This window comes from Eptesicus fuscus, chromosome 7, assembly GCF_027574615.1.
Source record: "Eptesicus fuscus isolate TK198812 chromosome 7, DD_ASM_mEF_20220401, whole genome shotgun sequence".
In the NCBI taxonomy this organism is placed as follows: Eukaryota; Metazoa; Chordata; class Mammalia; order Chiroptera; family Vespertilionidae; genus Eptesicus; species Eptesicus fuscus.
Genome location: NC_072479.1, coordinates 59459629 through 59464656, shown reverse-complemented (window position 1 = coordinate 59464656; position 5028 = coordinate 59459629).

The following is a 5028-nucleotide window of genomic DNA, read 5'->3' as shown; positions in this document are numbered from 1 at the left end:
CTCACCCGGACCCAGGGGCACATGGCCTCACCCGGGCCCAGGGACCCAGCCTCATCTGGGTCCAGTGGCACGTGGTCTCACCCGGACCCAGGGGCGTGTGGCCTCACCCGGGCCCAGGGACCCAGCCAGACCCGGGTCCAGGGGCGCGTGGCCTCTCCCAGACCCAGGGGCGCGTGGCCTCACCCGGATCCAGGGACGCGTGGCCTCATCCGGATCCAGGGGCGCGTGGCCTCTCCCAGACCCAGGGGCACGTGGCCTCACCCGGGCCTAGGTGCGTGAGGCCTCACCCGGGCCTGGGTCCAGGTGAGGCCATGTGTCCCTGGATCCGAGTGAGGCCTCGCTTGCCTAGGCCCGGGTGAGGCCACGTGCCCCTGGGTCTGGGAGAGGCCATGTGCCCCCGGGTCCGGGTGAGGCCACGTGTCCCTGGATCCGGGTGAGGCCACGTGCCCCTGGGTCTGGGAGAGGCCACGCGCCCTTGGGTCCGGGTGAGGCCATGTGTCCCTGGATCTGGGTGAGGCCTCGCGCACCTAGGTCCGGGTGAGGCCACGCGCCGCTGGGTCTGGGAGAGGCCATGCGCCCTTGGGTCCGGGTGAGGCCATGTGTCCCTGGATCAGGGTGAGGCCTCTCGCACGTAGGTCCGGGTGAGGCCACGTGCCCCTGGGTCTGGGAGAGGCCATGCGCCCTTGGGTCCGGGTGAGGCCATGTGTCCCTGGATCTGGGAGAGGCCACGCGCCCCTGGTCCGGGTGAGACCATGTGTCCCTGGATCTGGGTGAGGCCTCGTGCACCTAGGCCCGGGTGAGGCCACGTGCTCCTGGGTCTGGGAGAGGCCACGCGCCCCTGGTCCGGGTGAGACCATGTGTCCCTGGATCTGGGTGAGGCCTCGTGCACCTAGGCCCGGGTGAGGCCATGTGCTCCTGGGTCTGGGAGAGGCCACACGCCCCTGGGTCCGGGGTGACTTTAAAGAGCATTTTCCTGGGACTCTCAGAGACGTGGTCTCTGGTCTCGAGCGGTTGTGTCTGCTTCCCCTCCTGCAGTAGTCAGTGTTTCCTCCCTTTCCTATCTCTCGCTGCCTTTGGAAGTGCTTTGTACACAGTGGGTGCTTAATGAATGTTATTTATTCTCTCTTCTGAGTCCCCTAACTATTGCCCTGCTCCTTTCCTTGAATTTATACCCAGACCTGTCAGAAGTGAGGATAATGTCTCCCGCTGCTCTACTGGGACGTGTCCCCCTCTCACACCCCACCCTTGGAAACAAGTTCTTCAGAGGAACTTGGTAACATGATCATCACTCCATGTGCCTTCTAATCCTGCTCCCAGTCACTAACTTGTGTATAAACTTGGATAAATAACTGTACTTTCCTCTCCTTAGTTCCCTTTTAGGTACAATTGAAGGGTTGGAGTGGATTCATTCATTCATTCCTCCATTCATTCCAAACTTGTTTATTAAGACGGTATCACAAATCCTGCAAATTCAAGGGTAAACAAGAGACAGTTCATGCCTTCGAGGAGCTCAGGTTTTATTGAAGGAGGCGGGAGTGGTTAAGGCCCAGCTAGAGTGGCACAGGGCAGGGGGCTCCGAGGTTGGAGTGGCCAGGACACCTGGGGAAGGACTGAGAAAAGCGTCACAGGAGAGGTGACTAAGCTGCTTCTCTGGGGATCCTTCCGGGTTCTAGGTACAACAGGCTTTCCCTCCAGAGCAGGGGTGGGGAACGTCCGGCCGTGGGCCGTATAAGGCCCCTGAAATCATTTGGTCTGGCCCTGCCAAGGCAGTAGGGGTGAGTTAATTAAATGTTTGACCAAATATAGCAGGCTAATTTTTAAGTATTGTGTGGCCCGCGAATGATCTTATAAACATCCAAATGGCCCTTGATAGAAAAAAGGTTCCCCACCCCTGTTCCAGAGAAACAAATTTTGGGTCAAAATAATAACCTTCTAAGAAACTGTGCACAAAGGAGCAGGCTCCCCTGGAAGGCGCCCCACTGGGAGGAGCTTCCAGGAGAACTGTGATAGGTCGGGTGCCAGCTCTCTGGGATTCCTTCCAACTCTGGGATCCCAAGAGTCTCTGCAAAGGGGGGCCAGTGTCCCTTTTCCACGTAAACGTGGAGGAGAGTTGATTCACACTTAAATACACTGGGAGAAGCAGCTCTGGTGTGGACCTTTCACCCCAAAACCAGTTGAAACTCACACACAGACTCCATCTGAAGTGACAAGCAAAAGGCAGGCAAAGAAAACCGCTCAGGTGTCACATTACTTTTATTCTTATCTCCCATCAGTCACGGACAGGGAAGGATAACACGTGGGTCTGAGGATGTGTGTCTGTCCTCAGACACTGGGAGAAGCCCCAGGTGGGGTGGCGCACGGTGGTTTACAGCAGACAGGTAAATCCGAGGAGTGCGACGATGGGTGGACTAGAGGGAAAGCTGGAGGGGGATGCAAGCTGGGGAGGTCAGAGGAGAGCCAGGAACGGAAGCCTGCCCACAGCTCCTGCCATAGGGCCCCCTGCTTCTCGCACAGAACCAGGCCCTGCTTTTCCTCAGGCGGCCACCAAGGGGCAGCAAAGTGCTGGTGTGACAGCCCAGCCCCGCTGGAGAGCTGACAGCCTTGGGACTTGCTCCAGGTGGCCAGGGAGAGAGAAAGGAGCCTTTTGGAGTAAGGGTGTCTGTCCGATCCTGACTCCCCTGGGAGGAAGCACAGAGGATGGAAGAGCCAAGATTCCTGGGGCTTCCCCAGGCGCCACAGGAGGAGGCAAGCATGCACCTGAGAATCAGTGTGGAAGTCCCCAGTCTGCAATCTCCAGAGCGGATCTCTTGGTCTGTCTTCCCCTCAGCAGGAGACCTCTGACCTCACATCACAGATGGTCAGATTCCTGGCTGCCTCTAGCTTTATGAAACCCAACCTACCCCTTCCTGGACCCAGTCCCGCCCCTGCCAAAAATGTGAGGGGCCAGCAGGTCCCCTCCTCCTCTGCAGCTTGTGACACCTGCCCCTGTTAGGTTTCTCAGGTTTCTGTTAATCCTGCATTCCTGCTCCCCTGCCCTTCCTCCTTCCAAGTCCCATCTGGGTGTTCCCGGGGCTCCTCAGGGCTTGGATGGAGGTGGAACTCTCTGCTGCCAGCTCAGCGTGCCCTCAGGACCCAGAGGGGCAGAGGGCAGCATACTCTGCGTTGTGATGGCCCTGAGCTGCCCCTTCCTCAAGGGCTTCCCCTCTCCCCTCTGCCCAGCTCTTGGAGCTCAGCCTCAGATAAGCTTCTCATGTCCCAGTTTCTGTATAAACTGTCTTGGGAAGAGAAGGGCTTGGGGAAGGGATTCTGAGAAGCAAGACCAAGGCCTAGCCCGAGAGTGGCAGGACTAAAGGGGGGTGGGGGGTGGTGGCAATTCTGACCTCTCAGACCAGGGGCAAGAGATTAGGAGAGGCATGAAGGGGCAATTGGATGAGGGTATTAGTGGAGATGCGTATTCTGGTGCCTCCCCTGTGCCACCCTGCTCATGGTCTTACTTCTTGCTGATAGCAATTGTGAATCACAGAGAGCAAGAAACACTCGCCTAGTGCCACGAACCCGGCCTCCCAGCGCGTGTCCAGAGGTGGAAACCACGAGTGGAAAACTGGTAGTAGCAGCGGGAGGCGAGATGCAAGGCCAGGGTTGAACCAAGATGACAAATCCCTAGTAACGCCCAGGGCCTGACCACCATGCAACCTCATTGCAGCCCTCCCAGCCTATTAGCTCTACTCCCCTGGGCTCATTTCCAAGCCCCCTGACCACCTCTGCCATGAGAACGGGTGAAGTACCGCCTTTGTAGGATGGCTGAAATGGATTCATTTAGGACAACACACAGTAGGCATCTCACCCATGCTCACGATTGCCTTTATCTCCCACACAAACACCACCATCATTTCTTGGTTCCTTATTCCCTCAAATACCCAAGGCGCAATAAAACTTCTGCAGTATTTATTGAAAGCTGAAAATAGGAAGGGTGGGGAGGGAGGGGTTGGGAACACAGACAGCATCCGTAGTCATCCTCCCCACGGGCAAACGGGCCCCTCACACAGGGGTAAGAGGTATCCAGAGGGAGAGGAATCCGCTCTGAACCTCCCTGACCCCACCCAGTAACTTTCCACTGGCCTAGGGTTGGCTGCTCACACGTGCTGGCTGCGCTGGCTGCACGCTTCCCCCAGGCGTGGCCCCCTGGTCCCCTCCCCACAGGGCCTGCAGGGGGCTGGGTGGCTGACGCATTCCCTGCCGGAGATCTCAGCCGCCTGGAGGCTGATAAGGAGCCCTGGCCTCATCACGTGGGACTGGCCCTGGCTGGATAGCTTCCAAATTAGGGAGATGAGGAGATAAGGAGTGGAGGGGGCGTAGGGACTCCACGCTGAGTGGCCAGAGAAGCTAGGGAAAGGGACATAGGCACAACCAACTGAGGCCTCAGGAGGCCTGGCTAGGGATAAGCCAGCAAATGGCATGAGATGGGGAGGGTTTAAGAAATGGGACGTGTGGAAAGGCCTTGTGGAAGGGCTGGGGGCAGGGTAAGATTCCCTCCAGATGCGGCTGGACCAGTTAGAATGACCCTCCCTCCCTCCCTCAGAACATCCACTGCTCTAGGGCAGAGCACTCGCCCCAGGCCCATGGGAGCATCCTGGGGGCAGAGAGAAGAGGGTGAGAGGAATAGATCTCAGTCCTGCCAGCCCCACAGGCCTCCCGGGTGTGTGCAGGTCGGGGTGACCTGGCAGGACTGCAGAGCCCAGACCTCCCAGTTGGCTGCCCTGCGCCCACCTCCCTTGGGGCCCACCTCCTGCCCCAACTGCTCTGTCATGACCCAGGAGGTAGATGGCACTGCCCTCCTACGCCTCTCTGGGTGCTCTTGGCCCCAGGGCTCTAGTCCCTAGAACAAGCCATTCGTCTCAGAGCTGAGAGAAGATGGGCAGCCTGGGACAGCCATTCCGCGCCCCCACATCCCCTCCACACCCTGCAGAGCACCCTCACCTCAACTCCCAGCCATGCCCGACCCCCTTCCTTACAAAGCCTGACCTGGAA